At 37.8% G+C, this 12,736-nt stretch overlaps 1 long non-coding RNA gene across 4 annotated transcripts; it reads right to left on the reverse strand.

Annotated features, from left to right (window-relative positions):
- Nucleotides 1–904: 904 nt before the first annotated feature.
- Nucleotides 905–12,386, reverse strand: LOC143712746 (uncharacterized). Of its 4 annotated transcripts, XR_013195061.1 has the most exons (4): nucleotides 11,745–12,386; nucleotides 9,937–9,978; nucleotides 7,371–7,467; nucleotides 905–1,722 (listed from the first exon to the last, which is right to left on the reverse strand). It is a non-coding gene; the product is annotated as an uncharacterized LOC143712746 (long non-coding RNA). The 4 variants fall into 4 exon arrangements; XR_013195060.1 differs by lacking the exon at nucleotides 9,937–9,978; XR_013195058.1 differs by lacking the exon at nucleotides 9,937–9,978 and having other exon boundaries at nucleotides 11,175–12,386.
- Nucleotides 12,387–12,736: the final 350 nt, after the last annotated feature.

A 12,736-nucleotide genomic window follows, 5' to 3' on the forward strand; every position in this document is an offset into this window, starting at 1 on the left:
TGTGTCTGGTGTGTGAGTGGCAGATGTCAGTTGTCACAGCGAGCGAGAAAGCCTGACATGGATCTGCTAAATCTCAATCCTCCGGGGAATCACCCGTTTTAAACAAACACGAACAGAGGAGAGTCTGCTGGTAAAAAGAGAATGCGTCAGAGATCGTAATAAAACAAGAATCAACATTGCTGTGGCTTTTGAGAGATAGCTATACCTGAAGATTTGAAATGTAAAAGTGATACAGAGATGGTGTTTTTATTACTCAACAGGCGATTAAGGTATTTTAAGGTATTTTTTAACAGAGTTCATTGTAAAGCATTATCTGTTGTGAAGGCTCATTTCATTATAGTTGTTGTCACACTGTGCTGGAATTATACCGTGTCTATTAATGGGTAAAACTACAGTAACATCTTCAGCTAGTCAGCTTGAGATCCTTTCCATCTAAACTGGTTTTATCTCTTAAGCTGAGTAGTGAATGTTTTATGAGCAGTAGGATAACCATATTCATCCGCACAGTCACACAGAGTCGAAGCACAACCAAAACAATGTTCTTCTGTAAAATGAATGCAGTTTTGTTTTTTTAATTGCTAAAAAGGCCAAAAGTTACAGTGTACTTTTAAATATAATTTTCACCCCATTAAACCATATTTTATAAATGTTTCAAGAATCATTTGCATTCACATTCACAGACTAAGGATTTCTAAAGCTCTGATCCTTTATGCAAATGAAGGCTCCTGAAACTACAGTACATAATACTATATGGTTATACATTGTGTTTGTTTGATACATTTTTATACCGTTTTCACAACATAGATGCAGTATCTGTTAAGTTCTTCTGCTAAACAAGACTGCCTTTACACAAGATAACTGTATACTGCTCAACATTAAATTAAAATGAAAAGAAAGTCAAAAATGTGTTGAGAATAAAACTATTTTATTCATAGAACAAGAACATATAATGCACATTGTGCATTTATATATATATTTCCATTCACAGAACAAGGCCATATGTATTGTCTGATTGAAACTGAATTTCCTGTTATGATGTGTGAAAATCCTGTTTGATCACAAGCCAACAGAAAAGCTAAATTATTGATAAAGCCATAAATCTGAGCTCAGTAAATCTCATTTAATCTGATCATCTTGCATCAGACACACAGATGTTGTTCAGGCTTGTTAGGTAAAATGTTAGGCCTGTTACACAATGCACACAAACATGCAGCTTTAAAGTCCAGTTCACACCAAGAACGATAACCGTAACGATAACTATATTCTAACTAAAAAACTTCAGGGAGTTTCAACTAGTGGGCAGATAGTTGGTACCACAAGGAAGGCAATAGACTGTATAGTTATCAGCTGAACAGGGTTTGATCCCTCCCACCAAACTATACAACCTACTACCTCACCCTGTCCAGACACCAAAGTGCAATCCTACGACACACTAGTCAACATGAAACATCAATCACAACCCATTTTACTTCTGTAATATGATCGAATGTCCCCTCCGAATCATTGGGCGACGGCAGACTGCAGGAAGTGTGTGAGGTGGTTATGTCAAACAAGTCCATGTTGTTTGTGGATGATTTGGCTGTCGCCTTAGGAAAGACAGTAGATTGTATAGTTATCTCAGTGAGAGAGCCCATGCTCCACAACTATTCAATCTACTACCTCAGCCCCAAGAACAGCAGAACAGACGTCAACCAGTCAGACAGCAGACCGCCGGTTTCATTCCTGCCGAGAGAGAGAGAGAGAGAGAGAGAGAGAGAGAGAGAAGATGGATAATATTAGATATTATATTAATGAAAAAAGGCCACTTAAGGGCATTTGTACTCTATCTTGACTATGGTTTATTCAATATTACATTTAAAGTTAATATAGATAGCTTATTCATTTTAAATGTGTAATTACAATTATATTTAAATACATGACAAAAGTTTCAATAGAAATTTTAGGAATGTATATTTTAGTTGACCATAAATGCTTGTCAGTACATTCACCAGTAACTTTAACTTTATTTAAAAGACAATAGACGATGTACATACAGATGTACTACTGCAAACGTAAATTGTAAATAGCATGCAGTTAAGTGTCTGAAAACATTACAAGCAGTACACACTTAAAGATATTTTTATATCTGTAATACGTACTCTTTTTTTCAAAGTATGCTGAACTTAAATGTACTTCTTTTTTTACAAAGGTTGGAATTCGGCAAGAGCATCGGAACACTTTCTGGTTGTCAAACATTAGTGCATCATGTTCATAGTTAATGTGATTATCAACACCTGCTGTGTGAACTTAAGGAGAAATGACTTCATACATCCATTACAAATCATCTTGACACCAGCTGGTTAAAAGTCATTGCAAAAAATGGCTCAGAAAATCAAAGTTAGTTCTGAGAAAAGATTGTGTAGGATTTGTTTGCACGTGTCACTTGGTGTGATATTTTATCATTTAGTGCAAGGTGTCAAAAAAAGTTCAATCTGTCATCAATCTATGTTAAGACTTCAACGGTCTGACTTCAGTCATTCAGTCACATAACCCGAATGATTCTGCCATAGATTACAGAGCTACTTATTTCTATGTAGTTGCCGAAAAACAACAGTAGTTGAAAGCTCAGCATGTGTGTTCTCCAGACTCGAGACAGCGGTGCTTATTTGAGTCGGAAAAACGATCAAACATGAAAAAGACTAGGGAACTGTGAGGAGTTCACCAGGATGCAGGCTAAAAGGGAAGCGCTAATTTTGAAAGCCAAAGCTAAATTACTCACTCATTCTAGCGAGGCTGGCATTGGATCATGAAGAAAAAAAAGGCTTGATCCTTCGCCAGGAATTCGCGCCCGTTTTGCCAAAATCTGAGCTCATTCCAACAAGACAACATTGCGTAAGCTACGCTTTTGAAGTAAACAGACGATGTAAAACATGGCTTCCCCCAGCTGCCTCCTGTAGCTTTAACAAAGCTGATTCTGCTATGCCACACAGCAAAATAATGGGAAAACAAAATGGCGACGTTTCGGCCATTTTAGGGTACGAGTGCTGTGCATTCCTTACAACCTCTGTGAGGTGTGCCTGAAAAACCCATTCACACTTTCACTGTTCACAGAGGCTGTTTGGTAGAGTAAGGGTCTCCCTCTCGATGCACTGGGGGACGTCTGACATCAGTATAATGACTAGAAAGCCAAGATTCCTCCTCGAATCAATAGTGTTCTTTGATTACACAACAAAACATCATGTCCATTAGCATGTTAGCATGCGTGACAAACCTAAACATCTTTGAACATCAGCATTCTAACATGTAAGCATACAACTATATCAGTTCCTAATCTGTGAATTTTAAAGTTTTGTTGTTAAATGCAACATTTTTTACTAGACACTCATTCTTGAACTTCCAACCTTGATCAGGCAAGTGGGACATGCAAAAACATTTTCCAAATTAACAGTAAACGCAGCCATTGTGTGGAGTTAATAGTAGGAGCATGTCTTTTTTGCATAAATATACATGCAAATCTCTTCCAGTAAACTGACTTTCAGCAATTTGTTAACATACAAAAAGACTTCTTAGCTAATTAGCATAAACATGCTCTTTTTTGGCCCATTAGAGGGGACAATGATTGAAAAGTGTTGGCACACGACGCTGTCTGCTGGAACACAAAGAAGAGGCAGAAGCTCAGAGATGACATGTCATGACTGCTGTGCCAACTTTCGGTAAAGGTCAGGTCAGTTATAAACTGTGCAACAACACAAGGTTAACTATCTTTATCCCTTATCAGTGAAGGCGCTTTATTCATTTTTCATAGTTATAATGTTCACAAACACCTTCAGCTTTACCAATCAATAAAAACACACAATTGTCTTTCTGTGATACAATCAAAGGAAAAAAAAACAAACATTGTTATAGCTTTTACCGTGTAGTTGTGTCAGCTATTCGGTAGTAGAGTTGCTTCTTTAGCACGACGTATGATGCCTCACCCGTGAAATATGCTAATATGGTCTGACAGATGTGACATTTGGATTTTTAGATTACACAGGGAACTAGTATGCCCTTCTGTTCCCCAATGTGTAAGGTAATCGCCTTGATGGGGACTAACCAGCTTTTGGTGCTTAGCCAGATATTTAAGTCCATTTTAGTGGCACTTTGATTTTTTTCATATGTAAATGTCCTCTTTAGTCAATTTTAAAAATTATGTAATGCTAATGCTAATGCAAATTAGACACAACTGTCCTGATTTTTGCGACATGGGTATTTCAGAGAGTATTAGAGATTATCTGTTGCTTTCAGCGTAGAGCGTGTGGGTGGAACTGAAAAGAAGATCATAAGATACCATAAAAGAGATATTGCGGCAATATTTAAATGACATTTTGATGGCTTTATCAGTTGGATATGTCTATCAACACTTGTATTCAATGAATTCAGGAAAGAATTTGCATGAATGAGCCCACAAAATCATAATTTTTATGACAACTGAATGTGATTGTTCTGCATAGCACTTAAGGACTAAGAGAATGTTCAAAAGCCAAATTCTAATGACACAAAACCTAAATATGAATATCACCATACTTTTCCAACTATACAATATTGTACTCTAAGGGAATTTCCACTAAGTGACTGGAATGTGACATTAATTGTCTGCTAAAGTCACACTTAAGTAGATGAACACAAATTATTCTCCAAAAGAAGAAATACTGATACTGTACTGAAGCTCAAACTGATCATAGACAAATGCAAACATAAAATAACACAGGTGATGTCTTTCAATTGTCATGCTGTTAAAGGGTTAGTAATTCTAAGGGTTAAAATGTAATTCTGTTATAATTTACTCACCCTTTACACATCTTTGGAACACAAATAAAGATTTCCACTTTGATGCTTCAAAAATGCATAAAGAGATCATAAAACTAATTCGTATGAATGCATGGTTTAGTCCAATTTTTTTTAGAAGAGACACGATCGCTTTAAATGAGGAACAGATTTAATTTAGGCTTTTATTCACATATAAACATGAATCAACTCATACATCAGTTGTGGTAAACGGAAGCTCAAGCATGTTCGCTTGACATGGAAGAACCAATGAGGTTAACTCTCGTGTTACGCAGCACGTTTGAGCTTCTGCAAGAACCAATGAGGTTAACTCTCGTGTTACGCAGCACGTTTGAGCTTCTGCAAGAACCAATGAGGTTAATTCTCGTGTTACGCAGCACGTTTGAGCTTCTGCAAGAACCAATGAGGTTAATTCTCGTGTTACGCAGCACGTTTGAGCTTCTGCAAGAACCAATGAGGTTAATTCTCGTGTTACGCAGCACGTTTGAGCTTCTGCAAGAACCAATGAGGTTAACTCTCGTGTTACGTAGCACGTTTGAGCTTCTGCAAGAACCAATGAGGTTAACTCTCGTGTTACGCAGCACGTTTGAGCTTCTGCAAGAACCAATGAGGTTAACTCTCGTGTTACGCAGCACGTTTGAGCTTCTGCAAGAACCAATGAGGTTAATTCTCGTGTTACGCAGCACGTTTGAGCTTCTGCAAGAACCAATGAGGTTAATTCTCGTGTTACGCAGCACGTTTGAGCTTCTGCAAGAACCAATGAGGTTAATTCTCGTGTTACGCAGCACGTTTGAGCTTCTGCAAGAACCAATGAGGTTAACTCTCGTGTTACGTAGCACGTTTGAGCTTCTGCAAGAACCAATGAGGTTAACTCTCGTGTTACGCAGCACGTTTGAGCTTCTGCAAGAACCAATGAGGTTAACTCTCGTGTTACGCAGCATGTTTGAGCTTCTGCAAGAACCAATGAGGTTAACTCTCGTGTTACGCAGCATAATTGAGCATCTGCAAGAGGTGAATAAAAGCCTAAATTAATCTGTTTTTCATATAAAGCAATCAAGTGTCTTCGGAAAATTTGGACTACACCGCTAAATTCATATGGATTAGTTTTACAATCTCTTTTATGAACTTTTTGAAGCCTGTAGTGGTAGTTGCATAATTGACAATGGCAGAATCAATGACATAAATCACTTTTGATTTTATTAAAATTATCTTCATTTGTGTTCTGAAGATGAAAGAAAGTCTTACTGGTTTGGAGCAACATGAAGGCGAGTAATTAATGAGAGAATTTTCATTTTTGGATGAACAAACACATTAATTTCAGAGCGAATGGAACATAGTATCCTAATTTTGTAAATGATAATGTAATAATGTAATCATTTCCATCTGTTTAGAAACAATTTAAGGTTTGTCCCAAGTCTTCTAAACTGTGTTACTGTAAACTAAAACTTGAACTATTTTAAAAATAGATATTAGTAAATATAAAACAAGATGAAAACCTAAACTTAAAAAAAAAACATTCCCTGGGCAAAGAAATGTTGCCTTGGCAACTAACTGAAATAAATGTTTTGAAGTAGTGCCGGTACTACAATTATTAAAACTACAATTAATATATAAAATATAAAAATAAAAGCAAATTAAAAACAATAATAAAATACTGTTATATTATATAAATTATTTTTGGTAACACTAAAATTACATGACAATAGCATAACATAAGAGCTTAACGCTAACGATTTTCCCATAAGTATCTTACAGAACTAGATTATATACGTAATGGCATTCAAATGAGGTAATTGATTAGTTTTAGAGACAAAGAATTTCCGAATGCTTGACTTTTAAACAGCAAGCCTCGTAAACAGAATGCACAAAGTCATAGTGTTAGGACAAGCAACTTAGCAATAACAAATCTGCATGTAATACTTTATAGCATTGCAGGCATTTGTGTCTTATGTTATTAATTCAACATGTTTATTCATTTTAAATCAGCTTTACTCTGTATCCAACATATGGGGATCCAGATTAGCAAGCAAAATAAGTTAATAACTGTTGTGGCATCGTGTGAAAAAATGCTAAGCGTTTTTTTCTGAGAGACTTCACCGTGTATTATACATTTATGTATTAAGCATAATGTATTAAGCATAAAGATACATATTATCTATCTTTATCTGAATTAAGATAGTGTTCAGTTGCCCTCTACAAATTAAATAATGTTTTTCAAAAACCTAGTGAACTGCTTTGCAGTCTACATCATAGGCAGCAACATAATTATTATGGACCACATTAGTGAATTTGATTTCAGTCGAGTTTGTTGTTAGCATGTTGCTAAACTAATTCCATACTACTCTTATACAGATTAAAAAATAGATAGAACTCACTGAAATATTGAGTAAACTACCTTTAAAATTAGACTTTTTCCCAGACATTTAATTGTTATATAATGACATTTATTTCTAATCAACGTATCTCTCGCCATCTTGTTTTGATATTTTTAATGAGCTTGCAGTGCATTCTGGGATTGCGATACATGCAATGCCTTACAATTTGGCTAAAGCGAAGTATCTTACCTTTTGGAACCGCCTTCAAGTCAGGAGTGCACCTATGATGCCTCAAAACGCTCCCTACGTAGGCGGCTCAATAGGTTTTGGGACAGAACCTGGGTCTCTAATATATGAAAAACATCACAGAGACATTATTATTGTAGCTGTTAAAATAATCTCTGCCATATCACACTCTGTCATACATGACAAAACCAGTTTCTCAAAAGTAATATAACAATTAATGCCCTCTCTGCGTCTCTCGATAAATGGCTGCCATTTTTAATTGCCTGCATTTGTTTACACATCAGCTATGCCATACCACCTCTTGGCATAATCATATACCAAGCATTTTTTATAGTCACAAAAGGAACATCTTGCTTCCCTGTTTTGCAACTCAGAAAAGAGGTAAACAAATGAAATCTGATCAACAAAAGGCCTTCTATCTTACCTAGCGATCAAAGGACACAGCCGTTAGCCCTTGTGCTCGTCCAATCACAGGAGGTAAACAGGCAAATCAATTAGCCTTCGAACGCCTCCCACTGCGTTATGGTTGCCAAGACCATATGCGGTTAGGATACTTGGTCAAATTGTACACCGAAAATGGCTATCGATAATCTTGCACTAGATCCAATGAAACTGGCTAAACGTTTTGGCACATGCTCACTGAGAAAATGGTACATATTCATGTTTTCATTTTAATTTTCTCCCCTCCTCTCTGTCGCCGAGTCCCTGAGTCTGGTGCCAAGAAAGGGGCAGTGCCTGTATGCCAGGCTGAATTTCAATGAACGGAGAAGAGGGCGGTGGGTAGAGCATTGAAGGGTGGGGGATGTTGGCAGAGGAAGACTAAGAGGCCACAATTACAAGAAAAAAAAATACGGAACTTGAGACAATGCCTTTGTGCAGCATTAATTTAACGTAGGAGGGGAGCTTCCCCATTGAAAATCCCTTCGGCGTCCACATAACAGAAAATTAGCCTTCGTAAAAAAAAAAAAGATGTCTCATAAAAGAAAAGAAAGAAAATACAAGATGAGCTATGAACAAACATGTGTTTGTAGATGTTTTTTTACTATTAATAGTAACCGTCGCTATCTTCTCATCTCTTTTGTTTGTACAGCTGATCCGCATTCTCAACATTGGTGAGTCCATATCTAGCATATTATCGTTTATTACAACTGTTGCACGAGTTATCTAACACAAAATATGCCATATTTTGTGTTTGTATGAATCATTGTACACAATAAATAGCGCAGTATTACCCTGAACTGCATTTCGTATTGTTTACTGAACCTTTGACGTTTTCCTCAGTTATTCCTTCCACACTGCTCAAAAGAAAGCTTTGAAAGCTTTAACTCTTCGAAAATGTCATTAATCATTCAGCTTATGATCCCCTGTGATCAACCTACACCAGAAAGAAACGCCCTTATTGCAAAAATAGCGGTCCCCAAAAAACAGGAAGTTGGGCTTGGCTTGACCTTGGTTGACTCTGTCACGCGGTCTCCGGAGAGCCTGCTGTTACTCATCGAAACTCAACGATAAGGATTCTGGTTTGCCTTGTTTATAGAAAGACCTCGCAGATTAGACTTAGATCTCTGCCCCCGTCTGGGGCCGTGTAACTAATAGGCTCCGAGCATATGCTGCGTGTCTGAGCATTTGGAGGTGAACAGCAGTGTTTTCTCACCTGCAGTGAAGTTTCTGCCTTGAACACTTTCGTTATAAACACTTCTTCCTAATAAAACTTTAAATATGAAGTCAAAATACTTGGAGATGGCAAAACTGGTGTTGTATTTTGTCTTTTCTAGCATGAAGTTGTAGATCTGATTGTGTGTGCATTGAAATGTAAGCCTGTTTAGGGTTAAACTCGGTTTGTTTTGAAACTTCCTGTTTGCTAATGTGGGGTCGGGGCCCAGGGTGCATCTGATCGTCAGCTACAGTAAATGTAGGAGGGAGCGAGGCTGTATGGGAAAGAGGGGAAAAAAAGAGCGCGAGGGAGAGAAAATATGAAGCTACATGATAAGTTCATCTGAGGAGAACAGGGGGTGGAGGAAATGCTCTCCTTTCCTCCCTCCCTCCCGCCACTTTTTTTCCTGTTGCCATCTCTCTCTGTCTCTGAGCAAAATAAACATGTATACGCAAACTACTCTGTTTTACTGTACAAAGCAGCAAATAACCGGCCCTCGTTCCTACCACTGACGAGTAATAAAGCACTAAAAAGAACATGATCCAAGAAAAATCCTTGCTCTATAGCTTAAACAACAAACATCAGCATATCATGTGTTTTTTCAACCTAACACCACCATTTTTCACAGCTTTTCCACTTTTGTTTGCATGCCGAAAGGAGATATTCTGCTAAATAAGGATTTGTTTAAAATATTTGCTATTATTTTAAAGAGAGTGTGTTAAAAAGTCGCTCGTAAAATACAGCAGTACACAAACACGTGGCATGTCGACGCCATCTTGAAATATTTTCTTTGTAATTTTTTTTTTAAAGATGTGAATCAGATTTAAATCATATTTATCGATGCATGTTTAAATTTCGGTTGTCTACTGGTGTCATTTGGTCCTAGTTACAATGTCCTTGTTAGAAAAAAATTACCTTCTTTACTCTAGAGAAAGCAGACATCATCGATTGTCCAGCCTGTTTTAAAGGAATTGAATGTGAATTTCACAAACATAATAAATGCACAACAAATTAACAAGATAGTTGATCAAATGTATCATATCGATGGATAATAACCACCCTCTGATGTTACGTTCAATAACTGAAATTTAATCAGTTTACTATAACAAGTATTAAATTAGTCCCAAACACCCTTGTTTGTTGTTTTCTGTAATTAATATCTGATTAGCATTTAAATCAGTTTGATCACTTTTGCCTATCTGCATAACAAATGTCATTTGGTCATTAACACATACAATTAGTTCCTAAACGGTTATGTTTCATTATTGTCTTTACCAAACTAGACCCACTCGGTTTATTTTGGCATTCATCTAATTTGCACTGCAAATGCAAAAGGAAAAAAGGCAGTCGAATACAAACAGAACAAGCCAACCTTTTAAAAGAATACCATTTGATTATAAAAAGAAGTCATTTGATTATACCAATGCCAAACAAGTAAGCGAATGCTCAGTACATGCAAGATAACTTTACTTATCCTTGCTTAAATGCAAATTATATGCCGCAGCTAAGCCTTCATGGGAACTTTTTTATAGAGAGATATAGAATAAAAATAAAAAGGTGGCAGTAATATAGTCGACAAAGATAAAAGGAAATTGTTGTACAGAAATGTGAGGGATGTACAATACAAATTTGACATAAGAGGCATTTTATAGGCCATCCACGAATCACTGCCATCATATCCAAAAATATCACTGTGTTATTTTCCTTCCAAAAGCATTAACGCAGCAGCCAAACACCATTTGGATGTTCAAATCATTAAAATCCTTAAAAAAAAACTTAAACCCCAAAATGAACTGCCCAAAACGACCCAAAACTAAGGGAACATACATGCTATACGAAGGAATGTGAACCAAATTGCAAAATAACTTCTTAACAAAATGCATTTTTTTAAAAAAAGAAGAAGAATTTAACCATAAAACATTTATCAAAAGGACATCGACAATAATTTGTCCGAAAGTCGTTTAGCGGAGTAGAAATGGCGGAATCAGAGGCATGGACACGTTTACAAGAGGAAGACAACAGTGAACAAGAGAGCCAGAGCAGCTGGGTAAAATAATCCACAATGATGCTTTAAGAGAATTGCTTAAAAGGGGTCTAAATAATCAGTGGAATATTACAAAGTATGAAAGCGGGGAAAAGAAAGAACAGAATACCTGCATACTAGAGGCTTCAACGACAAAGAACACAAGGCAGGGTCATGGCGGCGAGAAGAAGTAGACTCGTGCACATAGTACGCCTATCTCGGGGAGAGAGACCTACAAACGTGCTGCCACCAAACCTGCTCTTCCATGGGGTTGTGGCTGAAGAAAGAGCACGTACAGCGGCCTCCGCTTCACCCGCCTCACCACAAGCTCTTTCTCCCTGCCCACTTTGGCACAGGATTCGAAGTGAAAGACAGAAGCTGAGAGAGGGAGAGAGGAGGTGGAGAAAGAAAGGGACTGAGAAACGAAAAAGAACGCAGAGATCAAGAAGAGAGGATTTGCCATGCAGGAAAAGCAGAGTGGCCATAAAGGCACAGCTTTTGCTAGACAAAAACATGACAAACTTGTCTTTATGGGAATGCAAGAGAGTCAGCTTGTACCAATCTGCCCCAGTCACAGTTATCCCATACAAGAGGTCTGGAAAATAAGCGGTCAGAATTGATTATTTAAAGGAAAAACTTGATCAGCCGAGCGGGTCCCGACAGAAGAGGCGAAAAAGATTAAGAACTGATCAATACTTACGTGATTTTTTTTTGTGCCCTTTAGCCCAAGGCACATGACCGACTCCTTCAGCAATTAGTCAATGCTTTCGGTGGTTTCTCGAGGAATATAAATAACCCTCCAAAAAGAAGTGCGAGAAGACGAAGAGCTGATTTTGCTCGCCCCTGAGAATGTAATGATTGCCTTTGTCAGCATTTGGCATCCATCCCAGGTAGTTTGAGCCTTCCAGTTATAGTCCTCGGTAATCATTACACACATCCAGAGGCTGTTCTACCACTGCCTGCGTTTTGGATCTCTTCATCAGGAAAACATGACATGAGTGGTCCATAGTACTTCCTCAAAGAGCCTTGAAAGACACCACAGTTGGCTGATCCCACTTGCCTGATTCATTTGGTTTTGCATGACTCACCATGTGTTTGACATCATCGTTCAAGTTGCACTTTGCATGCAGTCATTTAGTCAAGAGTGGCAAAACAGTATTAAAAGAAGCACTGGAGAAGTTATCGCAGTTTGCAGTGGAGACATGTCACTAAAAGTTTGTCAAGTCCTTACCATTAAAGAGGAAGTTACTACAACGTGTCAGTCGTTGCAGCGACAGACTTCACATGGTCATCTTCCTGTGCAAGAAAGCTCTGATGTAAAACAGGCATACGCAGATGGCATCTTGTCTGCTCACAGGCACTGTCCGGGGCAGCACAGTGTGTGACGTCACAGTCCCTTTGTTATTGATGCATTTACATATTTCTCATTTACTGAACTCGCTGAACTCTTCACTTCCTAGCACATCCGTTCCCCGTTCAATACTCCCTGCAGAGAGAGAGAGAGAAAAAAACATCACTTTTAAACCTTTTCGAATGGCACCTTGCCAAAGTTGGGGAGCGTGAAAGCACAGAAGGAAATCCTTGATGCAGTGCCTTAGTTGCAGACGCTACAAAGATTTATTTCGCCCTTTTTTTCCCCCCTCTCCAACAAATTTGCTCCCCGTGTCTCTTCCTGTCGAAATGAGGGGAGGC

The sequence above is a fragment of the Siphateles boraxobius genome, unplaced genomic scaffold, assembly GCF_051911475.1.
Source record: "Siphateles boraxobius isolate OS27281-9 unplaced genomic scaffold, OSU_SipBor_1 50, whole genome shotgun sequence".
Lineage (NCBI taxonomy): Eukaryota > Metazoa > Chordata > Actinopteri > Cypriniformes > Leuciscidae > Siphateles > Siphateles boraxobius.